This window comes from Mastacembelus armatus, chromosome 24 (genome assembly GCF_900324485.2).
Source record: "Mastacembelus armatus chromosome 24, fMasArm1.2, whole genome shotgun sequence".
NCBI lineage: Eukaryota > Metazoa > Chordata > Actinopteri > Synbranchiformes > Mastacembelidae > Mastacembelus > Mastacembelus armatus.
The window spans coordinates 7,893,629-7,920,454 of NC_046656.1; the positions used below are offsets into that span (position 1 = coordinate 7,893,629).

The following is a 26,826-nucleotide window of genomic DNA, read 5'->3' on the forward strand; positions in this document are numbered from 1 at the left end:
ACATTTGTTAAATCATGTGCAGGCAAAGGGTGTTAATTGGTAAACATACCAATGGAGCAACATGGTCAAGCAACAAAGTTATGATGTTTTTAATAACTCGCACTGCAGTCACGTAGGAAGGTGGTTGCTTGCGGATGTACGGCTTTAACATGGTAGCAAGCCTGGGAACATGCTAGAACTAGTTAGTCACAATAGTTCCCAGTGCTTCTACTTTCTTTCTGGTTCAGGTTGTGCTGAAACCACGTGACTTCCAGGACACCCAAAAAGGCTTTGTATTTTAGTAAAAGCAGTATATATAATATAGAAGTAACACGCAGGAAACTTGCCAGTGTGTGTGCGTGTGTGAAATGGGAGTACAGGCAGCATCGACAAATTCACATCAGAGTTCACCAAATTTGAAAATAATGTAAAACTTTGGTTCAGTAGATCCCAACAAGCAAATCCACTCATTGTGCTGTTTCCACTGAACTGAACTGAATGTGCTGAGAAATTTTAAAGCCTTTTTTGACAAGGCCTTTTTTTATTTTACCTTTTTAAACCCAAATTTGGATTATATTTGTTCTGTCTAAGATAATGAATTTCTGCTCATATTAGTGAGACAAAAAAAGTTTCCCTTTGATTGTAGAATTATAAATTCCTGGCAGGACTAGACAGCCAGCGGCTTGGAGTCACCAAACGGGGAGCTCCAGCCCAGCCAGCTGCTGAGAGCTGCCATCCCTAGAAACAGAGACCTTGGCAGGGGATGGTGTTGAGACACACTTGGTCCCCTCCTCCAGCCTGGAGCTCTGTGAGTTCTGCTCAGTGGAGGAGAGAAGAGAGCCCAGCCCAACAGGAGGCTTTGCTTGTCAGGCCCTGAGCGCGTTGAGTGTGTATTTGTCAGTGTGTGTCGGTTTGTCTGCATCGGTGCATGCCATGTTGCCCTCATGTGTGCAGCAACGACTCCAGCTGCAGCGAGATTTATAATGTTGCACACGAGTGTGAGTGTGAATGTGGATTCTGTCACCCACTGGGCCTCATACACATTCCAAAATAAACGGCTCCCACCGAGGATTACTATCGATCCATGTGGAGCACTCAGCTGCATGAGGAAAGAGAGAGCATACAACTTCTCTCTCTCTCTCTCTCTTAGCCTGTCTTCTGAGGAATGTTATGTGTCTGCCTGTCTGCAGAAAAAGTGTAAGGGATGATTTGGAAACACAGTCCACTAAAGTGTTACAATGACAAACCACTGCTAGCTGTCTTTCAGACATGTGAGACAAAGTGTGTGTGTGTGTGTGTGTGTGTGTGTGTGTTTATGTGAGAGACTGAGGGAGGCAATGGTAAAAGGAGACAGGGAGACTTTTACATCACCCTCTTACTTATTTTCCCTCTCTGAAGTAAGTGAAAATCTTTTGGCATGTCAGACTTGAGGGAGAGACAGGGTGAGAGTAAAGAGACAGTGAGAAGAGAAACGCGCAGAGCGACAGAACGGAGAGGGGAAATAAAGGGACTGTGTGATTGACAGGCTTTACGCCTGCCTGTTCCCTGTCACACACATGATTGCTGACCCACCCCTCTGCCCGGCTAAGGCCTCTGGGTAGACAGGCCAAGATGGCAGCCCTTTTTAAAGAATGAAGGATTATGAATGGATGGACACCTCCCAGGCCACTCGTTGGCTGCATGCTGCATATGTGTGTGTGTTTGTCTGTGTGCTACATTCACACTAAGTGCAAATTGTATGCATGCATGTGACTGGCAGATTTAGACTTTTACCCCATTTCACCCCATTGCTATGAGCCTTAATCTCTAACTCTTAATCCTACCAGAATGACCAGCGCAGTTTATTTGTTTTAGCATGTAAAGTCCAGCTGAATCCTTCAGACATAACCAAAACACAAAATTTCTTTTATTTTAGGAGTACTTTATTGCAATTACACTTGTTTCACACACAAATCTTACAGATGGTGCGTAAATGGAGACCAGTCCTCTTGGACACATATCAGGATGTTGCTTTTCACACCTGACCTGGGTCAGATCTGTAGATATCACCGTCACATCATAAACTCAACCTTATGATGAGCTGAGCCTTTTTTATTGTAATAAGTTTTGATCCTCGTTTTCACATGACGTGAGGTACTGTGTCAGCATGCCGCTGTCTGTGATGCTGTGACACATAGTTCCAAAAAACTGCACTTTAATAAGTTCAGTTCAGTCCTTGGTGCAAAGGCAGAAAAGAAAAGAAAAATCTGTGCTGTAATAAAAAATTTGATACTTTCACCACAGGATTAAACCTGATAGTTTATTCAGATTATCTAAAACAGTTTATTTGGAGGTAAAACTGAAAGTACAAATGTCAGTAATAATCCGACATTGCACAATCAAGTACAATAATCTAACCCAGGAGATTAGTTACCTAAAAAGTCAGAAATTTGAACTTGTTTTTCCTGTGCACAAGCTAACTCTGCTGAGCACAGAGCTTGTCACGCATATCCGACCTTAACTGTGGCTCTTGAACTCTGTCTTGTTCTTTCAGCGCATCTGTGTCTAAAGTTTCTCTTCATGCCTCCTGTTGTTTTCTTCTTTCTGATTTTCCCCCTCTCCTCCTGTTTTAGAGGGCTCAGAGATAAGATCACCCTCAATAGCGAACTTTGGAAGACATCTTAAAGATCCCCTCTGTCACTTCAGCTTACTGCAGCCCTCTGGGCCACGGTGCAAACACACGTATGTACACGTACACACACAGCCTCCCTAATAACAGGGGCAGGGAGAAGCAGTTTGGATTGGAGGACTCGTAAACACACTTCAATTCCCTTTGATCTCTATCAAACAAAACAGTTTGCTCGGTGTGTTTTGTGCTTCCATTTCGCAACTCGAACACGCCGCAGTGCATTTTTCCTGCTTCAGTTTCCCCACCCATAAATAAAATGAGAGCACATTTGGATTTCCTGACTGTGTGCTTTCAGTGGGCCAGTCACTGCCACGTCTGTCAGATCCATTAATTCAGAAGTGTGCCAGCAAGTTCTGCTTAACCGTTTCTTGAGGCAACATGTTTACATCTCAAAGCAGTCCATTTTGCATATCTAATCAAATTTGGTTTATTTTTAGCAAAATGCTAGGATGGCAGACATGCATTACTAATGTTTTTGAAGGGCTTAAATGGATCAACAGAGCTCCTCTTTTACCCCCAACAGCAAAACTTCCTTTGCAGTGCGGCACTGAGTGTTTGACTGAGTGTGAGTTCAAGCTTTCCTGTTAAGGGTTCCCACTTCCTGTGCTCACAGAAAAAAAAAAAATCATGTCCTTCAGCTTCTGGATCCCATGGTCCATAATGATCTGATCTCTGTCTCCCATAGGCGGACCGTTGCTACGGCAACGTGATGACGCTCTGAGGAAGGACAGGAGGGAGAAGGGGAAGGAGGGGTAGAGAGATGAGGAAGAAGGTAGCTGCACCAAAGATTAAGTACATTTGAGAGGATGACTCACTCGGCCAGGGGAAAAAGAGTGCTTGCCGTCTCACATTTGCAGGCTGTGACTGTGCCTCCCAAAGTGTTTAGGAACTATTTTGGAAATGAAATGGGGGACTTGTGTGTGTGTGTGTGTGTGTGTGTGTGTGTGTGTGTGAGTGTGTGTGTGTTAATCATGGATAGATTTTTATCTTCATAAGGAAGCGGATTTAGAGGCTGCTGGACTTGACACTGACACCAGAGACAACAGAATTATGATTTCCAGTCTGAACAACAGGTCAGACAGAGCTCAGGCTCCATCATGTGCAGAGGACATGTCCCCCTGTTACACCTATCATGGCTCCTCCACCCTGGCTTGGATCTCTGCCTCTTCTTCTGCCCTGCTGTTGCCATAGCGACCACTCGGGTACGGACTCAAAACAACTTGCTGAAAAAAATAAAATAAAATAAAATCCTACATTTTTACCTTGGATGCTAACAGCTCTGGATGAGCCTCCTTGGATTGATCTGATGGAGCAGCTACCTGTGGATCTGCACAGCAGCTCTTTGTTTCTCAGCAGCAGATTTGTTTACCCTGCAAATGTCTCACTTGATTCATTTAGCAGTAATGTTTATGCATTTCCAATGCAGAATTTTCCTGCATGGAAAACACAATCATTTCATGCAAGGTTAAGGTACACTTTGCAATTTTGATTTCATTCTCTCCTTTTGAGCTTGTGTATTCATGTCAGATTCAGAAACAGACTTTGCTGTAGACAAATCTATTTTGTACAGTGGACATTAGTTTGGGAATTTTGGTTTCAATGTTTTTCTTGCTTATTTAAATTTTTCCAGGGGTTTATAGTGATGACTGGACATGGTTACAGGTAAACTCAGATATGCATCAGTGAATCTTCCTGTCAGCTTCATAGACGATCTTCGGCTGTACTGTCTGTACACAATAGCATTCTTTCAGTGAACCCAACAGGCGCTAGGACCCAGGGCAGGCACCGGGGGAAGTCCTCTGCTGCTGGCGGGGCAAGGCAGAGCACACACACACACAAACACACACAAGCGCACACTCACTGAGCTCTTCTCCGACAGAGGAGAGAGAGAGCGAGCGCAGAGAGGGATAAACAGAGGGAGAGAGAGAGACTATAGGAACGCAGCGGCTTGTGTGTGTGTGCGTGTGTGTGTGTGTAGGTACGCTCGCTCGGCGGTAGAAGCGACTGGGCGGATATGGAGGGGCTCGGGAAAAACGCTTGGATCTGACCGAGCACCGATACGAAGAGAGGGAGAGAGAGAGAGAGAGAAGAAGGACGGACGGACAGCACGGAAGGAAGAAAGGAAGGAAGGAAAGGAGGAAGGAAGGAAGGAAGGAACGGAGGAGAGGTAGAGAGAAGTCTGACAGAGGAGAGGAAGAGTGTGAAGAACGGGCTCGTTTGGAACAGAAATCCTGAGGTGACTTTTGGGTGCTTTCCTTTGCAGTCTGACAGAGGTGTGTGTGTGTGTGTGTGAGAGAGAGAGAGAGAGTGAGCGGGTGTTGACATGTGCTGCATGGTACTACACTTAAAGGGAAGAGTAGAGGTGTGTGTATTTGTCAGGGGCATATCTGTGTGTGTGTGTGTGTGTGTGTGTGTGTAGACTATATATACATTGGCTTGTGTGTGTGTGTGTGTGTGTGTGTGAGGGTTGTTTTTCCACAAGCTAAAAAGGGGGTCAAAGTGTGTAAGCGAGCTGAGGTGACTGCTGTAAACTGGAGTGAAGGGATCAAAAGGAGTGGATACTTTTTAGGGAACAGCATCATCCCATTTCAACACACACACACTCTCACACACACACACACACTTCTCCAGTAGGGTGCTTTAAGTTAAACAAGAGAAAAGGGGAATAACGCTCCTCTTCTTACCCCCCTGTGTGTGTGTGTGTCTGTGGGTGTTCAGGACTTTTTAGTGCAGCAGGTAACGCACACAGCCTTTTCTCAAAGCTCACAAAAGTGGCACACACAGAATTTAGTCTTTTCCCAAAGCTTGGTTGACACTGAGTGATGCTCGACAAGTAGTAGCAGCTTCTATATGTGTGTGAGAGTGAGTGCGTGCGTTTGCTTGCCGTAGACGGCAAACAGGTTGAGGGAGGCAGATCTGATCAGACGCACAGCAACAGAGGAGAGAGCATGGCACAGGCTGAGCAGCAGCACATTGGATTACACACAGATGGATACGCACGCACACACGCACATGCATGCAGTCTCTGGCTGGCAGAACAGCTGGGAAAAATGTGTGTGTGTGTGTGTTGGTGCCTGAGAGGGTTTCACTTAATGCATGCATCTGCCTTTGGACATGCACAACTGTTTGTGTTGTGTTATCTTTTGCTACTGTGTGTGTGTGTGTGTGTGTGTGTGTGTGTGTGTGGCTGTGAAATTATGTATGTGAAAATGTTGTGTCGTTTCTTCAGACAGACAGCGCGTGTGTCTTCCCCTGGTCTGTGTGTGTGTGGGGGGTAGGGGGGGTAACATGATCAGATGATGAAGAATAAGGAAGATGAGAAGATTAGTCCAGTAGCGAGAGATGAAACAGAGACAGAGAGGAAGGAGAGGATGATGGAGGTTTTAGGACAGGAGGAGGAGGAGGAGGAGAAATGGAAAGAAAGTGGGGGAGATGGAGCGAAGGAGACGGAGGCTGACATGCTCTCTCCAGGAGTGCTCAGAGTGCTGCTCATTCATAATTCACCTCCATGGCAAACGTTCATTCACATATTGACCCCCCATGGCTGCGCTCAATGGAGTTCTCGCCCCTCCACCTTTCTCTGTCTCTCAATGGACACCCCTGTGGCGCCACGTTGAGTTTGCCCGCTCCTTTTTCACTTTGCAGAGAGTTGAGGCTCTCACAGAAAGCCTGCACTGTTTTTTGCTTGTTTGTTTGTTTTCTTTCTGTCCATCGTGGTTCTTCTGACACCAGTAGTTTTTCAGTCGGAGGCTCTGATGTGAGACTGAATTGTGTAAATTGAATATTGAATTCAGACTCCGCCCCAGACACAGATAATTGGTATGGATGGCTCAGTGGGTTAGTGCTCTCAGTACAATTGTTGTTAGTGTGATTCCCTCAGCACAGTTCAAACAGTCTATAATAGATCTATAATTCATGTGTGAATGAATTGAATAGTCTGTGTTTTAAATAAAAGCATCAGACAGTTTTCTTCATGATTTATTCAGCATAAATACTCAAAAATGGCCATTTTAATATTTCCGATTGTGTTGGCTGCGCCTGGAGCTACACAATAACCCACTGCTGTGCCATGGTCAGCTGTGGCCTGTGAGCCTTATGGTAGTGTGTCTAAAATGCACAGTCAGAAAGAAAAGTGTAATGCAGAGGCACAGTACATTTACTTCTAAAAGGTAAACACTATAGAAGTGCACCTTCTCAGCAGAAGTGATACATATCTCCTGACTTTGTTAGTTTTGATTTGATGGGCTTCTATTGCATTTACTCAGCAAAAAGACGACACAGAGGTAAAAAGTTCAGGGCGCTGTGCCTTTCGTAGGCAGCCATACACTACAGTGAGTTGTTGTGTTTTCCACAACTGCAGTAGTGCAAAGATATAGTCACAGTGGGTCCATAGCAAGTCACGTGTGTCAGCACAGTAAATCATGGCACTGCCTCATCCGTTGTCAAGGGTTTGATTCCCACTGGATCCAAGCACACTAAATATAGTTAAACTAATTAAAGGCACCATTCCCAAGCACCCCCAACCCCACCCCCAAAAATGAAAGCCATCAACTATTCAACTGCGAAGCAATGAAAATGTGACTGGATATGGCATGAAAATAACAGGCTCTCTGTCATAAATAATGCTCTCTCGTTTCTGTATTATCACAGAACTTTGCCTCCAGTTCTTTACTGTGTGCATCTGTCACCCAGCAAAGATATTCAACAAATCTGTTCAGAATGACTCGGTGGAGAGATATCAGATACTTGAGAGGGTACATTAGTCGTAGTATAAGAATAATAGCTTCATCCATTCAACCTGATACTGTATTAATCTTACCCAGTGTCTTGTTACTATTACTCCAACCAGCTGACTTACAACCACATGTACATCCGTGACAGTCTCATCTCTTGTTCTTTCATGAATGTAGCAAGGTAGCAACTGCGTAGCACGATGACATGGCCAGTCTTGATCTTGACTACAGAGCCTGACTTGGTGACAGTTTTAAAAACTGAAATGACCATTAGTTGCCACCGCAGGCAGTTCTGGCCTAATGGAGAGAGAGTCGGACTTGTATCCCGAAAGTTGCAGGTTTGAGTTGGTGGGGCGGAGTGAATAGCCGGCGCTCTTTCCGTCTTTAATACCACAACTGATGCTTGCTGTCTTGAGCAAGGGTAAATAACTTAACACTCTGGATTTGGACGTGTTTGCTGTCATTCTCAGGTCTCAAGCCAGGCTACCAGTAGTAGTCAGCACTAAACATGAGGGCAGATTAGCTTACCTTGTAGGTTATAGTGGTCTCTGGTGAAGTGTTTTAGTATCCCGTAAGACCTCCCCAAAATGTTTAATCAATCAAATTACTCAAACACACTATGCAGTATAACCCAATTGTACTTTAACAACTGCAATATGGGTTCACATCTTATATTTAACTCCTTAATGAGCAGTTTTTAATGGCACCCAGTGGCACTCTGAAATTCTCAAATGTCTTCCCAGCTAACTTTATGATCTTTTAAAACTCACTGATAACCTTTGTTCACTTTCTGGATGTTGACAGCGAGCCTGGAGGAACTTTGGGATTAGACTCCATAACAAAATCAGAGCAAATCCTTAATGTCATTCCTGTACTGTTAATTGCACTGACTGTGACAGAAAGCGACATTTGGGTCACTCTAGAATAAGACATCATCAGTGAGCCAAATGTGCACTGCAATAAATTAAATTTATGACTTTTGGATGTGCTGTGCAATTGTTGTTCTGTTGCACGGGAGAGAGAGTTTAGGGAACAGAGGTGATGAAAACAGCCACTCTAACTGTGCTGGTTTCCATTTTTCAGTCAGGAAAGATTATTGAATTTGCAGTCGTTAGTTTAATATCTGGATCTGTTGCTAGGTGAACTGTGACTTTGATGTGCTGGGTCATATGTTTAAAACAGCTGGAGAGTTAAAAGCAGAGCCTTAAATTGCAGTGGAAACAGAGCCGGCCTAAGTGGCCAAGATGGCTCAGAAGAATAATGCTCCTCTGTATCCCCCAGGTTATAATTGTCTTCAATAGCCCTCCTGCTGATTTGAAATGGACTCATTGTCCACAGTGCTGGGCACCTCAGCTCAATTAGCCTTTCTCTACTTAGTCGTGCTGAGCTATTGCTGGTTGCATCCTCACATGGTGAACCACAAGTGCGTGCACGTACACACTGACACATAACAAAGCAGTCGTACACACACTTATCACGCATATGAAGACGTCACCGAGTGTAAAAATAGAGCTTATAAATGAAGGAAAGAGTGTTTTATGTTTACAAGAGCTGATGTCATGTTTGGTTTAGATCCATAACTGAGGAACTGGAGGGTAGCTGTGGCGAGTATCAGCCTGCTCAGCTTTGACTCAGTTGTCTGGCTTTTTTCTTTTTTGGAGCTTTCACAGGAGCAGAGTTCAAGGAGTTGCAGTTTGTTTGTGTGTGTGTGTGTGTGTCTCTGTCTTGATGTTTGTGCGGGTGTGTTGTTTTCAGCGGTGGAGGCATGCACACACAGTGACGCTGCTCTGGTTGCCAAGCAACACAGGAACGGGGGTGGAAGGATTTCCTGTCCTTAGGAAGCTTTGTTTATAAATGAGAGAGTGAGTGTGTATGTGCATGCATGTGTTTAGATTTCAGTGTGCGTTTCAGCAGTATGCTTGAGAGCTTGTGTGTTTTTAATGCACCCTTTGCCTGAAGTAAAAGTGCTATGGAAAAGTCACAAGACACACAAATACACACACATTGCGTATAAACTGTACACATGCAGAGAAAAAGCAAAAAAGGCACTTTCTAGTCTATCGAGTTGGATTTGGGTTGCATAACATCTTTAGCCGGGCCTGTTCGCAGCACTCTGTCTCCTCCTCCTCTTCTAGCCCGAGCACTCTCTCTGTGTCACAACCGCCACGCTCACGCCAGGCCGCCTCCCGCTCATGATGTCATCAGCATGCCTCATTTTATGTCTCCTCTCACACATGAGATTGCAATTATGTGTTCTTGCCCTGCATGCAGTCACAAAAAAACAGCACACAGCATATCTGTCCTGCAGGCGTTGGACCCCATGATTACGTAATTGACATTGAGTGAATGGGGTGACGTCAGCTTGGCTTTCTCTGACTCTCCTGTCTTTTGGGCTTGCTACAGTGATGTCATATATTGGATGCAGCCATACATGGTGTGCGCGCGTGTGTGTGTGTGTGTGTGTGTGTGTTTTGGCATGCATATTCGTGTGTGATGTGTGGAGACAGAAATTACCTCAGGAATCATCAGATTTATATAATGTGTTCCTCCTCCACCTCTTTGCCTTTATGTTTTCCCTTAAAGTGAAAGACTTCACAGCTAGTAGACACTTTATTGTTCTGGATGTGTTTTTCTTAGCAAATGGAGGTGTTTAGCTGCTCCTGCAACACTCACATTGTTTCAGCTTGTTGCAGACCCTTGAGAGTGGCTTCTATTTGAAATGGATACCCCAGTGTCTCGCAGCTGGTAACTTCATCTCCTTGTTTCTCCCTGTCTGCATCTGTCTGACCTTTGCTGATTCTTATCCTGGGAAGCTGCAGAAATTGCAGGCAGACAGTGAATGAAAGGAGAAAGAGATGAGGCTTGGTTGTCTTTACAGATAGTGTACGTGCCAGTTCTTATTTTAGTAAAAGAAAACACGGCGTCATGGAGCAAGAGGAGTGATTTGGTGGTTGGCCTTCTTCAGCTCTCCACTAAAATATCTGTTTTTAGCTCTCTGTTTGAGCTACAGGGTTTTAAGCACAGAGGAAGAGTGGTCTATTTATGTCTTGGGTTGAACAGGCTGCCTGTTGTTTTTCTCCAAGCATTGTGGTTGAAGCTCTGAACATCAACCATCAGCCAGCGGATGGGAGAACTAGAAGCTTTTAACAGACCCAAACACACACACACACACACACACACACACACACTCACACAAAGACACACAAATACACTTCTTCTTTCTGCCGTCCACTCCCACTTTTTCCCCTCTCTCTAATCTCAAAACTTTAAACCAAAGACCAATCAGACCACATAGTTTATAAAATGAATAGCAATACACACAAATGGTGTAAACACACACATTTGGCACGTGCAAAATGTACAGCTTTTCGCAACAAACTGATTAACATTAGCTCGGCCTCGCTATGGTCAAGCCACAGCGTACTGTACATTCCACTAACCACTAACAGCTCAACACTGTACAGGATGATTTGATAACACTGCACAAACATCTACACACACATATAAAGACAAATAAATGTGAAATCCAAAAACACACACAGGAGACCAAAACAGGAGAAATTAATCATAGATGCTGTCCGACCTTTATTTCAACAAGTTGGATACAGATACACAACCACTGTAATTATATACATATGCAGGCAAACACTTGTAACCCCCCCCCGAATGTCTTAGGGCCTTAGTCAGCGTCTGTGTGTCCATGCGTAGGCCTGTTCCCTGGCAGTGTGAGGGGAAAAAATACCTTCCCATATGATGTAAACACCAAAGTCCCTGTGTGCCTGTGTGCGTGTGTGTGTGTGTGTGTGTGTGTGTGTATAAATATAAATATATATATATATATATATATATATATGTGTGTGTGTGTGTGTGTGAGTATGTGTATGTGACTGGCACTCTCCGAGATAGGATTCACTTTCTGTGACAGTTTTCCAAATTATTCCACAACACTGTGCAGTTTCTTTTTGAAGATAAGTTTCTCTGCCATCTCTGCTTTGTTCCGCTGCACACAGTGGAAAGAGATGGAGCAGACAGAGGGGCTGACGTGTGACATCACTTATAGCAAGGCAGTAAGGTAAAGACAGAGGCCACTGCTTTTAACATCATTTTTCAAAATGTCTTTTATTGATTTTATGATGGTTTTACTGCACGCAGCACTTTGTTTTGAGTTATGCCAAACCAGTGAACCTCATTATTTTTTATGTTTTTATAGAAAATGTAATCATTGAGTCTTCAGGAGGTTCCTCATTTTGTGGTTTATTGCGATACATGATTCCCATATTAAACACATATGTTGGTTTGTGCATATGTGAGAGAATGTCAGACTGTTGTTTCAGATGATTGATGTAAGCTAAGGTGCAATATATCAAAACCAGAAAAGGTATAGTAACCTGTTAATGTAGGACAGGAAACAATATGTTTGAATACAGAATCACATTGTTACAGCTACACTGTATGCTTCTGGTAGATCAATGGTTGCAAAATTAGGTTAAAGTTGTACTCCACTAACTATATTGGTGCTTCTATAAAGTTTAAGATAAAAATTTGGTAAAAATCAGGGCAGCAGAAGGCAAGATATCTTGATTTGCAGTCTTCAGTTTAGATCAAGCTTCAAAAACTCTGATCCAGACATTTCCCAGAATGCAGGTCAGCTGGATTTCTTCTTTTGATCCTCCCTGCCTGGAAAACACCCCATGTCTTTCAACTCAGTGCCCCCCCAGTTTGTAATACAGGCTTTTAATTAAAAAATTATAGCCTCAAAGCTTAGGCCAAGATAACCCGATCGCATCATCAGGGGTTGTTTTTTCAGAGCCACAGATGAATTTATGAAATTGTTTCAATCAGCTCAGTCACACTTCTCATGATGAGAAAAGTGAGAAAATTAGTCGGGCATCACTTTAAGGAGTCAACGTACTTGGCAGCTGATGCGTTGGATCAATTTTTCATTCACTGTCAGTTTTTTAATTTGTCAATGTCTGTGTCCTGTGTTCCAACACTACTGTTGCATTTTGGAAAATGGTACTTTAATGATATTTAATGGCCTGAATTGACCATGCAGACCAGTAAGAAAGCTGTATTTGTACCTAAAATTGTAGCTTCTACTAAACCCTAAGTGTCCATATCAGCTCAGTGTTTATGTTTTGAAACACAAATGGATAGTGGTAGAGAGGACAGGAGCCTCTCTCTGATAACCTATAAAGAATTTAGTGCACAGATGGGCTGAGATGCCTGCAGTCCTGATGAAACACACTTTTCTAAGTTTTAGTCAATGTCACTTTCCTGTTACTGTACTCTGTGTTTGGTAACGCTGTCTGCAGGACCGCATGTTTTGTGAAGCCCAGACGTGAATCATGAGATGAATGTGACTTGGTGTGGCACAAGTTTGCTTCTGCTGCCACCTGACATGTACAAAATTTATCTTGTAAAACATTTATGCAGGAACAAAGAGCATAAAATGCACACAACTCTGAAAAACTATTATATCTAACAGTAGCTACAAACTAGGTGTACCGTTATATTCACTGTGGAGTCCTAACAATGGTGCAAGATTTATTGTGGTTGGTAATGTTGCACCAGCACATGCAATGCATTTCTTCATAAACGCTGCGAGCCAGGTGTAAAACAATCATCCCCTGTCAACATATTAATCATAACCACGTTCAGATCTCTTCAGGGGCACATGGGAGATCACAGTGGAAATGACAGGTACCGTGTGTTTGTTGCTAGGCAACTTTGTCACAATACCCCTAGTGACCTTCCGACCCTGCCAAGTCTGGTGGCGATACTGTCCCCGTCTCACACTCGTATGCGTGTGTTATCTGAGACGATGGTGCAACTGCCGCATAGCAACTGAGAACAGCTGTGATTTCACTGTGGTTTGGATGAGCGTGACTACAGATCTCTGTGTGTGTGTGTGTGTGTGTGTGTGTGTGTGTGTGTGTGTGTGTGTGTGTGTGTGTGTTTGTCTCGTGAAGCCACTGTCAGTGTTCATCTAAGCACACACCCACAACAACATAATATGGCACACTGTCACTTCCACAGCGTGATAGCAGCATAGACTCAATCAGCCAAAATTCAGCCCTCCAAACACAAACATACACACACACACTTGCACACAAACACATGCAACCCTGTTGTCAAATCGCAGCTGAAAATAGAGAGCAGAGGGAGCGACGGAGCAGTCATTTCCCTGAAGATCCATTCATGTAAAATACTGTTATTCAAATCTCCCTCCCCCTTATTCAATAGTCTTATTCATCTCTCTCTTGACTGCAAAGGCAAACACGCCTTGTCTTCTGCTTCCTGGCAAGAGTCTTTGTGCCCATGTACACACGAACAGGCGGTTGTGTGTGTTTTGCCTCTTTTCTCCATAAGAGGAATGTCCTTGGCCTGTCCGACCTGCGTGCTCCCACTGAGCCCTCCGTCAAACACCTGGGGCGGGCCCTCCAATGTTGCTCCAGCCAATCAGGTGCCCTGGCATTTAATGACATCAGTTAGCGGAGGATCTTTAGGACCGGCCCCTCGAGGTGATTCATCGGAGAGAGAGTGCTCTTATTGTTATGATGATTAAGTGTTATATGAAGGGCTATCAGAGGAGAGCCCCTTAATGAAAGTGGAGCACAGAGAGCAGAGGCAGTGGTGGTGGCAGAGCTGCAGAGAGCTGCTGAGAACGGAGGGAGAAGCTGAGCTAGAACTGGAGTAAGATTGGAGAGAGGGGAAAATGAGGAGAGCTTAAGGTGGGAGAAGACAGACACGGTGAGAGAAAGAGGGAGTGCAGGGCTGAATATTCAGCAGCTGTGTCCAGACTTGCTGACTCCTGGTGTTCATGCGCTGAATGTGCCATGAGAGGTATACAGTGTGCGCAGGAGACTGCTGGAAAAGAGCAAAAGGGGAAGGAGAAGAGAAACAGTGAACAAGTGCATGTATGCGTGAATATATACAAATGCGCATGGTTTCATCTTCTGGTGTAGATGTATGTGTGGGCAAGTGTGAACGCTGGAGTTTCCCTTGCTGTTTGGTAAGAGTGGGACACCCTGCCTCAGAGGAAAATTCCATCCATATTTGCTCCTACGCTGTTGTAAATCATCAGGCTGGGATGTCCAACACATTCTGTTGTTTTGAGAATTAGCAGTTGTCATTTGCCTTTTTAGTTGCATCCACTTTCCATAAGCCTCTCTTGTCATTTTGTCATCAGTTAGTATCTTAACTGCATTTCCCAAAATGCCTTTCGATACTCGAGGTTGTCACTCTCTCCTGTACCTGAGAATCTGCCTGGACCTGTTGATTTTCAGCTGCTGGGTTAACATGTCTTTAGAGAGACGTATAGCAGCAGTAGAGTGGGGTTTCATTTGCAGTTAAGAAAAAGTGAGTCGTGCCCTTTAAACACTTCACGACTTTGGTTGCCTTGCATTATGGTCTGTGCAAACTGGAGAAAAATCAACAGAACTCAAGTTGTCCAAACATCAAAGTCAGTTGTTTTTTTCCAGCTGTTTAAGTGCTAAGGGTGTATTTTTCATCAGGTTAGCTTCCAGCAAACCTAAACATATTTCATTAGTACATGTTCTACTGGAGAACTATAGTGTGTGATTCTGTTTCACAGGTTTTTTTTTGTTTGTTTTGTATGGGAGAAAACACTGGAGAACGTAATTTTTTATTTGCCTGTCCAGTTGATGGTTTTCTCTATGCTGTGGTATTTCTCAGGAGCAGTGACTGAAATTAACTTTTTGCTCACCTGCCAACGGCTATTAAACTAAAAAATGAACCTGCCAGGAATCATTTTTACCAGCTGGACTACAACTATGTCTGCTAACAGTGTATAGGTCTCAGTGCTTCTCAGTGCTGAGGGCTCAGCTCAAAGCCGTTTCATCATAAACACTATGTATACAAGAGCTGTTAAATTCATGTTGCAGAAAAGTCAAAACACTTGTACTTCTACATTAAATTGGTTGAAAGAGACCAGGTTACTGTAGCAGCCACTCTAACATATGCCTCCAAAGCTATATTTTTGTTTGTTGCAGTTGTAACAAAAATAAAATAATTGCTACTGATTACATTTCCAGATTTTTATGAAGTTTTAGTCATAATATTTTACTGTACCCCATGCAGGGTTTTGGCATAGGTGAAAACCTGAAAACTTGTTTTGGCATTGGTGAAAACTCTAGCTGAATGTCTTGGATCGTGGATTGTTTCACTGGTAGCTGAAACAGCATGTGCTCCATTGACGCAGCTCACGCAAGTTTGGAGTCTGAATACCCACTATGAATTTTTTTTAATCCCTGAAATCTCAAAGATATGAGCAGCAACACACTGCTATTAAAGTCATGATTGCCTCATTTAGTAACACTCAAGTTTTAACATCTGATAGTATATTTTAAGTAGCTGCAACTCTTGTTTGTATTTCTCCTGTCTTAGCCATACTGTCGCTGACAGCCATGCAGCCCCTTGTGTTTCTGAAGCGCTGGTTAAAGGTTAGCCTGTCTTTGAGTGTGCATGTTGGTTGTGTTTAGGGTAAATGGTTGAGTGGGTGTGTCTTTGAGTGAGTCTGCAGCCAACAGATGGACCCTTCTCAGTTTATCCAACAAACGCTACTATCACTGGCATTCATTTGGCACTCGGCAGATGGACACTTCAGACGTTGCTTCAGAGTTGATGTCAGGAAGGAACGAGACAAGAAGCTGTGAAATGAACTGAAAGTGTACAACAGAAATAACCTCCTGAAGTGATATTCAATTGTTGCATGGGAGCTCAGGCAAAGTTGTTGTTTTATGCTTTAATAGGAGGCTGAAAAAGCAGAGGCAGAGAAAGCACCAGTTGCAGCCTGTGTAAAATTCTAATAAGAAAGCTTTGCCACATATTTTGCACTGGTAGAGAGGATGCCACCGCCCCATTCCTGCAGAAGGAATGTGGCAGAAAACGAGGGACTTGAGATAGATCAGAGCCCTTAATATGAACCACACTGTGTGTTGTTCCCCTGTTTCCCTTCTCTTGTGTTTTCTGCATCAGGAGTGAAATAGCCTTTGATGAGTATCTGCAAAGAGATTTGAGACTTAGAAAGAGCATGGCAACTTAGCCAGGTATGTTATCTTAAGCCTGCTTATTTGGGTATTCAGTTCATTCATTCATTGGGGGGAGCCAGGGGAGCTCGCAGTGTTTATCAGGCAGACTCGCATCAGGTCTCTACATTGAAATAAAGAGACTGGGCGCAATCTAATCAATGTTTGACCCCATCTCAAGGCAGGGGTTATCATATCATTAAACATGCTCCCTTTTCTTCATGATCCTTTTTTTACTACAGCTTTCATATATGTGAGTGTGTGTACTGTAGCCATGGATCAGCTTCTGTCTTTCCCCTGAGTTACGCATCTAATCACAGTGCTGTCATCCCTCATCCTTAATTCTGTTGGCAGGGCCTGTCAAACAGCATACGCTGAAAGACGGGGTGACTTTGAAATGGTGCTAATGACCCTAGGATATAACTACCCTCTCTCTTTTACTCCCCCTCACTCTTTCTTTCTTGTCCACTCCTGTCATTTGCACTTGCGGTCTTTCCTTCTTGTTCACCACTGCTCTCTGGGTCTGCTGATAGAAAAATGCAAGGGAGAGAGTGTGAGTGGAAACAGGAAATCATACCAATAATCATTTTTTTTATTTTGTAACCAATTGTCTGCAGGGCGAGAGGCAAAATTCTTGAGGTTTAATTTGAGGACAAGCCTCTGTCTAAATGTTACTTAACCTTCATTTAAACTAAGAAGCCCCAGCAATTAAAATCTCCTCCATCAGTGGAGGCAGGCCAACAGGCAGCATCCAGACAAACATAAAAGTCTAACACAGAAAAATCTCAAAAAAGCAAAATACAATCAAAGCCACAGTCCAACAGGCAATACTTCAGCGTCAAACTAGCAGGCTCATTGCCAAACCTATTTAAATCTTGACTAAACAAAGCAAAGACAGCTTCTTATTGAATCTGCCACAAGAACCTTCATTAACCGTGTAAACTCTTAGAGAGAGCTTTCAGCTTTAAATAATTTTGCAGCCAGTTCCATGAAGAGGGAGCGGAGTACATAAAGGCACTTTTGCCTAATTCAGCTCTGACCTCAGGGACAAATAACAAAAATAAATCCTTAGATGGCAAACACTATTTTTCCACCTACTTTTTAAGAGATGTATGAAAACCCTGAATTAGTAGAACCAGAGTGTCCTTGTATATTTATATATACAACTGTAATGAGGAATAAGTCGAGCAGTGGATGAGGCGGCTGTCAGCTCAAGCATGGACGGTGACACTGATGAGAGACAGAGGTACAGTTAGTAATACAGCTCAGTGCTACAGAGCCTAAGACGCGAAGGAGCTCTGGCATGTTCATTTAAAACAACATAATCAAGTGGTAGCATTGCAATACTAGCAACCATTCTGTCTCAGCAAAAGGAAAAAATATGACTTGTGCTTTAAGTAAAAGAGCCGAATCTTTTTTGCATTGTAGCCCATTTATTATTCCTGTGTGCAAGTATTTTCCCACTTTCCAGACAGCCATTTTCCATTCAGCTTACACTGCAAAGAAATCAAATTGCCAAGATTTGAAACTTGCTTGAGATAGGCAATCTATCACATTGAGGATCCTGTCCAGGTTTATTTTTGTTGAGTTTTTTTTTTTGGTTGAGTTTTTTTTTTACTTTCACTAGTCATTTTTGAGGAATACACACACACTGTAGACTTTCATGTTGACACAAGAAAATGTAAGTTATTTTGTCAGAAAATCAAACCCTGAATCACCCGAGGGTGTGAGTGCTTTAAAAAGTTTACCACGCAGCTGCAATGTTCCTGATCCACTTCCAGCAGGGGACCTTTATAGCATGTTGTCACTCCCTCTTTCTCTGTTTACTGTCTTTCTGTACTGACATACTACAGAATAAAAACTCTGATCTGGAACCAAAAACAAATATATAACTGTAGCTTTTGAAAGTTTATAGAACCTGTCTTTCTAAATAAAAGTAGTTTGCATCCTTCAACATTAAATAATTAGAGGCCAATCTTTCCTCTTCTATTAGAGGAATCTGTCTTTTGGGCAGACTTCAATCTGGTTTCAGACAGAGTGCACTTATAAGTGTGACAATTGTCTAATGACTCAAGTAAAAGATCAGTTTTACTTTATATCTTTTCAAAATGCTCTAATTATTTAATTGTATATTCAGTTCTCAGCAAGGTTCTGACATGTCCTATGCTGAAATATAGTTTTTGAAAGTCACATACTGTTGTGAGTCCTCATATCACTTTGCCTTTGTGAGTTTGTAAACAGCCTAAATTTTGTTTTGTCAGCATTCAGAAGGCATTGCAGTTGACATAAGGTATCTTGTGCCGTGATAAAAACAGCTTGTAGGAGTGGGAGGGAGGAGTGAAGGATGTAAGCAGAGTTGTATCATCAGCAGAAGCCGTGTAAGTGTCGTCAGCAAAGGCAGGCCGGACACGACTGTATAGGCCACTGACAAACTGCTGCCTCACTCCCTTGTCCTTCTCTTTTCACATCTTTTTTTCTCCAAATTCCACTTTCTCTTTTCAAGTGGAACACATTTTATGTGCTCCAGTTGCCTTTCTCTGCCGAAGGTGATCTAATAAACTCTTCAATCATGATCTGCTTTCGCAGGCCGTGTGGTTTTTTGATAAACTTCTATCACCAGGGTTTAGCTCATTTGCTTATTGACTGCAATCAGCCAAATTTGCAAAAGGCTCAAAGAGCAGAGCGAGTTGGAGAAGCCAGGAGAAGTGGGTGGACCTTTGGATCTGGACAGGCTCTCCCAGTGGTTGTTGCCATGGTTTTTTGTTGTCAGGACAAACCGTCGGCCAGTGGCTGAAAGCCTGGGCTGCTGTTTGTTAAAGATACGTGGAAAAGCCAGAGGGGAAAGAGAAAGAGGGAGACAGAGAGACACAGAGAGGGAGCACCGCTTAATTTTTTTTTTTTTTTTTTTTTTTGACTGCAGGACATCCAACTAAAAAACACTACCTCAAAGCTTCATCCACCCCAGTCTTCATTCAATGTGGGGATCCTGATAGATCATGCTCCCCTCTTTAAACAGTTCACCCAGCCTTTCTCCTTGCATTTCCCTGACCCACACCCCTCCCTGTCTGCTATCAAAGCTCTGTTGGCTGTTCACAGGCCACTTTGATACCCTATAGTGTTTCTGGCAATCTCTCCCCCTCACTCTTTCTTTTTCTCACTCTCTTTCTGTCTCGCTCTCCTTTCCCACAATATTGTAAAAGAGCAGAGAGCGCCACCAGGGACCTGCTCACTGTCAAAGAGAAAAGACAGGGAGGCCTTGGGGGGACGGGGGACTGGGTAAAAGAGGGAAGGGTTGAAAGAGGAGAGGAAGAAAAGGTGGAAGCAGTGAGAAAGGGTTATCTTTTGACTATTACTACTTTAATTGTTGACATCTAGGCTTTGATAGCACAGCACTAAATCTGGAGATATTATCAAATAAATCTCACTGAATCTAAATTCTCTTGAAACCTTTGTTACAGTTTATATGTGTATGTACTTTTGCACTCAGAGGAAGTGCAAAAGTACTGGGTCCAAATACTAGAGGTCCCAATTCAGAAGTGATAAAGGAACAGGTTTGGGACATGTACTTTCTTTTTAAGAAAGTATGCTCCTATATCCACAAGGTCATTACCCTAGCTTAGCTTGAATCAGCCATGTACGAGGGACGAAAGAGCTGACAGGGATCTGGCATCACATCTTTCCTTACTCTTCAAACATATGTAACTTGTTTTTAATTAGAAACAGAAATACATAACCACCAGTTCATACTTGCATGGGAAATAACAGCCTACCTGCTGGATCTGTTCTTGGTAAAGTGATTCTTAGTCACTTTCTTCCAGGACAGAGGTGGAGACGCAGGCAATTAGTTTAGTCAAGAGGGGGAAACAGCTAGCAAGGCTCTCTCCATAATTCACCTCTAAAGCTCATTCATTAACATAATGTATATTGTTTTTGGTTTTCTGCACAAATTAGTATTTGAAAAATGTGAACTTGTTTTAGTGAGTGTTTTTTACATTCTCTTGGTTAGTATGGATTAAAGAAACATGACTCAACATGGTAAGGCTAAAATCATTTTCTGTAATTACCTTTCAGCTCCAGCATTGTAGCTAATGTAAGTGATGTGTTTTTTTTTAACATCTTAAACTATTTCTAAAGGTTTATAAGCTTAATATTTATATTATCATTTCATGATATATACATGTTTAATTTGTGTTTGTAAACTGACTTCTGGTATTGACATGACCCGACTGACCCAAGGTGGATGGACTCTATTAGTCTTTCTGAATTGCAAAAACCACACAGTCCAGTGTTGCTTACAAATGGTCAAAGTACAAACTGTGTCTTGCAAATGCACATTAATTAGACAACAAGAGTTTCATTTTGGCTCCATTTGTCATTTTAACTGGCAAAAGCAATTATCAGTGCTGGGTAAAAATGTGAAAACAATGACTTGCATGTATTGTTAATTAATTATTCTTTGCTTGGAGACCAAGCTCCTTACTTTATGAAATATAGGAATCTTAGCCATCTGAAACCCCATCCAAATGAGAAGTCGGCCCTTAATAGGAGTAGAGGTTGTTTTCTAATGCGTAGGACACATGTTAAATTCCACACCTGGAGAGAGCAATGACTAGACTTTAACCAAAGTATGAGAAAAGAATGGACCGACTGAATGAGCACCCGTGCAAGGCACTAACTGACTGAGCATGTATGATTGTGTGATTGCATGTGGACCCATGGTGTGTCATGGTCATTACCATGGACGTGTAAAGCCCTGGGCCTGCGCTTTTTTTAAGCTTGACCTGACTGTTGCAGTCAGTCCACCCCGAAACGCACACACTTACTAACCCTGCACTCCACCAAGGGACCTCCAGGCTGCACACACACATCACCTTCAAGCGTCCACATTCACCACCTCAGTTTGCATGTGTTTGTGTGTGTCTGTTTGTGTGTCTGAACCTGATTGCTTGCCATCCTCAGAGAGCGAGGGTGAGCGTGACTTCATGATCGCTGGCTGCTGATGAATCATACCAAACTTACTCTGTGTTTGCCTGATGCAAATGTCTGTTTGCTTTGTTGCTTAGCCTACTTTGGACAGCGGAGGCTGTGTGTGTCTGTGTCGTCTTGAATTATTCACTGGCAATATTTGATTTTCTTGCACCATACAATACACGTGTCGTCTCTGAGATTTTGTCTCTATGTGCATCTAGTTTCTTTGTAAAACAGTATAGCATTGTTCTCACAGGACATGCAGTGGCCCCAGTGATGTGTTTTGTGCTATCATTTTTCAGTTTGAAAGTTCTGGGACTCATTTCCCCAAAATATACTGTACAGTATATTTTGGGGAAATTATCTACTTACTTGGTTGTCCAGTAGACAGAAGAGATAATATGTAATCCTGTGAACTGGCTCTAAACTCAAGCCTTAGAATTTTGAAGATGCCCAGTGATAATATTTTTTTTATACCATTTACATCTGAGCCAGATTTTCTACTTTGAATACTATGAATTAAAAAAGAGCTGCAACTGTAACTTTTTTTTTTTATAAATTAATCAACTAATCGTTTTGGCACTGCTAATATTTTGGTTGAACAAGACTCTGAAGGTCACTTCAGACTACACCAGCTCTGAGAGAAAAAGAGAAATAAAGCCTGTGTGTTTCTGCATGTTTGTGTGCATGTGTGTGCATGTGACTTTCTGAGTTGCCAGGCAGCTAAGAGCAGCAGTCAGGATCAAGGGGTCGGGACTAGTCCCTCTGGGACACCCTGACCCCTGCCCTTGATTCCATAAGTTTTTGCCGCTGTGGATGACATAAAAGGGAGACACAGTCAGACCTTATAGAATGTGATTGGTCCTGCTCCGCTTCCTTCAAGCCCTCTGGAACCCTGATATTTGTCATCAGGGAATAACGGGAAAATACAGAACGAGGGGGAGAATGATTTCATGGGCTGAAAATGGAGAACATCACAAGGCTTCCTTCAGCTGGTGTTGACATATATGTAGCAGAAGTTATTATTTTCCAGTCTCTGAGAGAGTTCTCATTTTCTCCTTCTCTCTGTTGGTCTTCCTCTCCCCTTCCATCCATCCAGTGCATGTGTAGGAGGGATAAAGGTCGTCCTTTTGTCATCAAAACTCCAGATTAGTTTTGCCTCGGTGCATCTGACTCTCTGCTTTATCACTGTGGCCAGAGGAGCCACAAGGTTCGCTCACCCCACTGCAAAGTAATAACTCCTACCAGCTACTATTCCATTCTTCGCTGCTATCTCCTACACTACTATTACTACTCCATTCTGGGGTAGGGGGGATTATTTTCATGGCACTACCTTTATTGGGCTGTATAGTGAAGACTGACAGGAAAGTGAGAAGCAGGGGGATGTGACATGCAACATATGGCACGAGCTGCGATCAAATTGACAAAGTTGTAATAGACGCTTCAGTCCACCGAGACCCAGAGCAGAGTATAAATGCACACCTGACAGCATGTCATAAGCCTTTCTTGGTTTTATTGTAATATTTCTGCATTGATGTGGTTTGGTTGTCTGTAACTTGATGACTTGGGAATTTCATTGAAAGTCAGTTTGGTTAATATTGCAGCAGACTCTAATACAAGACAGTACATTATTGAAATGTTTTTTTCAGCACACAAAATGTCTGTAAGTCAGACAGAAGAAGCTTCCAACAGGGAATGTAGATCTTTTGAGGATTACATAAATATGGCGTGTGATTTAGACAAGTATCTGCGAGAGCACGAATGTAGCGTAAGATGATTAAGCTGTCAGTTACAGCACATGAATTAGCCTCCACCCTCTCCACTCTCAAGAGTTTGTTAACCCTCTCCCATCCGTGTAAACACTGGTGACCTCAGCCTCCAGTTACAGAGGCTTCATAGATTTTCAAAGCAGGTCAGAGGTCAGCAGGATTAGGCCACGATGAAAGACATTTTTCAAAATGAACAAGTTTTTTTTTTGGCATTGTGTTCAGCCTCATCCTTTTTGTCATCTTTTAAACCAAATAATTGAAATGTGAAGGTTGATTGCCTAAGAAGTATTTTTGAAACTAAGATTGGATCATGTGAAGTGGTGCAGTATAACACCATGTCTAAAGTAGCACTTTGCCATACTCCTTCACTGCTGTATAGATGTGACAACTACATAGTATATTAATTTAAAACAATGTTTTGCTTTTAATGACACATCGTTAGCTCACACTCGATACAGTTGGAGCCCAGTTTCAACTGAGGATGAGGAGCTTTAGGTTTGTCAATATCCTGTCAGACATGCAGTGACAACCAAGTTCTGACAAAAACATAATTATTCCAAAAAAAAAAAATAATAATGCTCACATTTAGTTTTCTTATTTAATTGCGGTAAAAATTCAAGTCAGGTCAAATTTTATTTATCCAAATCATGAGTTTGTCTCAAGGGAAAATTGGGTTACAAATTTTAATAGATCAGTGGTTGGGCTTTTTAAAAAATATTTTTATATTTGCCACTATTTATTTGCTATGAATAAAATTAGCCACTCAGCCTGCATGTCATCCATTTCCACGACCACTCAGTGTGCTACCATGTAACGTGATTGAAATCTCCAGAAAAAGCTAGTAAGTGGTCTTAGTAAGTGGAGCTGAGATTGTTGATTGTTACGCTTGACCAACTCAATTTACATTCAGGTAAAACAGAGAAAATGAGTAAATACATTTGAGAGGTGTTGAAACCAAAAAAATACTGACAAATTTGGGCAATAACTTAATCCATTCATCAATCATTGTAAATTATACATTACAATTCTGTTTATCAGTCATTTCACTAATCGTTTAAGCTTTTCTGTCATTTATAATAAAGTGACTGAATACAGGGGCTGTTTCATTCGTGGAGAGCGGAAGTCTGAATGCTCAACACAGTTGCCACAGTAATTTTCAGCCATTGTTACTTGTCAGCGTCGTATGGAACATATATTCACAGTGCCATAATAACAGGAACGATTTGACTTTAAGTGTACCACCAACTGTGGCGGTAAGAATGGTGATTTAAACTGATTATGCTCTTTATAATAACTGAATTTTGTTGATTAAAGTCCAGATTATCAGGGTGCAGTGTGCAGACAGGACTGGTCTGGTGCCATGGTCACAGTGAGAGCAGACACACCATGAAGCTTTAAATTGCATTGATATGCAAGACACCTCAATGGACAGTATTGTACTTAACAATCTGATGCACACACACACATACACACACACACACACACACACAAATACACAAATGTAGAAAAAACATAACTGTGGACATGCCAAACAGAGACTAACACAAATCAAAACAAAGCATGCAAATACAAAAGAGATCCAGAGAATGAAGAAGACAGAGAGAATAGCACAGTCCCATCTGTCAAACAAATGTGAGGATGCTTCACACACACACACACACACACACACACACACACACACACACACACACACACACACACACACACACACAGCAGGCATCATTTAGTCTGAACTTGAGCGATATCTGCCTTTGTCCTTTAGCAGCTGGTCCTGAGGGGCCGCTGGAGAAGTTGCATGAAAGTTTGTTTAGAGCTGAGCAAGTTTGTTAAGCTTTATGAGAGCCCATGGGAGACATGGTGGCACACACAGCCATACACACATACATGCATCCACTTATACACACACTCAGGCACGAGGCTTGGGCGGCAGCTCACACTGGCCCCAACCAACAGTGAGGAGTTTGTTGTCATAGCAACAGTAAAATGAGATGACTTTACTGTCAGCCGTAATGTTTCATGGCCCCCTTGCCGCTATGGCAACATAACAAGGAAAAGGAGATGGAGAAAAGGAGAGCGTCAGAGCCATCTCTGCATTCCAGTGGACTCCTACTAGGAACAATGTCACAACAGTGACCTAACTTCCTTCCCAAGACAAGCACACACACCTTGACAGTCTGTCAAACATGCATAAATGCACTCACACTGAGAGACACACACACTAAAAAGCCTTTTGATGCGCACTCACTATTTTCAGCTGTAGCGTTATCGTCACCAGGGCAATTTGAATTCATTATGCTCAATGTCAATATTGGTGCAACAACGCTGTACCTCAGACAGGTACAGCTTGTTGAATGAGCACGCGTGCTGTCAGAAAGTGCTAGAAGTGAAAAGAGAAGACAGAAGAAGTCTAGAGGGGATCAAAGACACTCAGCTCTGTAGAGCGTTTCCCTGAGCAGCAGAGAGAGTTGGATGGAGCAGCGGGGTGACTATAGGCTGGCCGGCTGTATGTGGAGCAACAACACAGCAGCCATACATCACAATTCTATATTTAGCTCAGTCTTTCCAATACAGCCTATCAACACTGTTAAGCTGAGTTATCTGCGCTGGTAGAAAAGTAAAAAAAACGAGATACAGAGAGATAGGCAGAAGAGCGACAGACACCGAAGAGAAAAAATTGAGAAATGCAGCAGAACAAGAGAGAAACCCAGTTGTTTTGCTCTGTTGCCATGGTGACACGGCGGCCAGAGCTGTAGCAAACTGACAGTTGTCACAGCACAGCGGGTTGCCATGGGTGACAGCTGTCAGTCAATCATGCAGAGTGAGGGGACAGATCGGCCGATGATCACCTTGGATTAGAGAGCGATCGTACCACACAGGGGCCAGCCAGAACGTATCAGGACTTAATCCTCATGTCCTAATGGTGCTGCGCTACGGTTTGTGTGTGTGTATGTGTGTGTGTGGTGTTAGGTTTGCAACCTTTTTGTGGCCATGTTTGTGTATGTATGTGCATCTGGACTTTATTGCCAGAATTTGCCTGTGCATGCAAATTTAAGGCCGGGTCTCGGTGTACAGTATATGTGTATGAGCACGTGAATCCTAGCGAGGGTGTGTGTGTGTATGTGTGTCCAGAGCCTGAAACATGTTCACAGGATGAGTGGAGCAGATTACATTTTGCCATAGTTGCTGCCTGGGTCCTTCCCACAGCTGTCTTTGCAAGAGGATGGTAGCATAGGAACAGCTGCATGAAAAACCTCAATAACACATTCAGAGCCTTCATCAGATAAAAGAGGGTCATTCACAGACAGCATGAGGAGAGGAACCCACATCTCTACACCAGGCTTCCATAGGCTTGTCCCTAATAAACATTGACTCTTACCTTAAAGACCCTAAAAACTGTACATTTATGTGTGACTGACTCAGAATGCCTTTAGAAATTATCCAAACTGCTCAACTGAAACACACTGTGGTTCAGAATCCACGATGGATCCTGTTGCTGGGGAAGCAGGGTGTTGAGGACCAGCATTGCCATGGTAGCCCACATTCCCAAAGCTGACCTTTGCTCTCCCAGAAACACATCTGCAAGTCCCACAAAACTGCTTTCATTCTGACTGTGGATTTGAAATGTCCACAAATAAATGCAAATTATGGTATTAGTTGAC

The 26,826-nt window shown here is 42.8% G+C and overlaps 1 protein-coding gene across 1 annotated transcript in view; it reads left to right on the top strand.

The window, feature by feature from the left end:
- The first annotated feature begins 4,439 nt into the window (after positions 1-4,439).
- The window catches only part of LOC113137144 (forkhead box protein N3), a 50,373-nt gene continuing 27,986 nt past the window's right edge, over positions 4,440-26,826 (top strand). The window contains exon 1 of the mRNA XM_026318595.1: positions 4,440-4,883. The gene's annotated coding sequence lies outside the window, so the exon portion shown is untranslated. The remainder of the gene's footprint in view (positions 4,884-26,826) is intronic.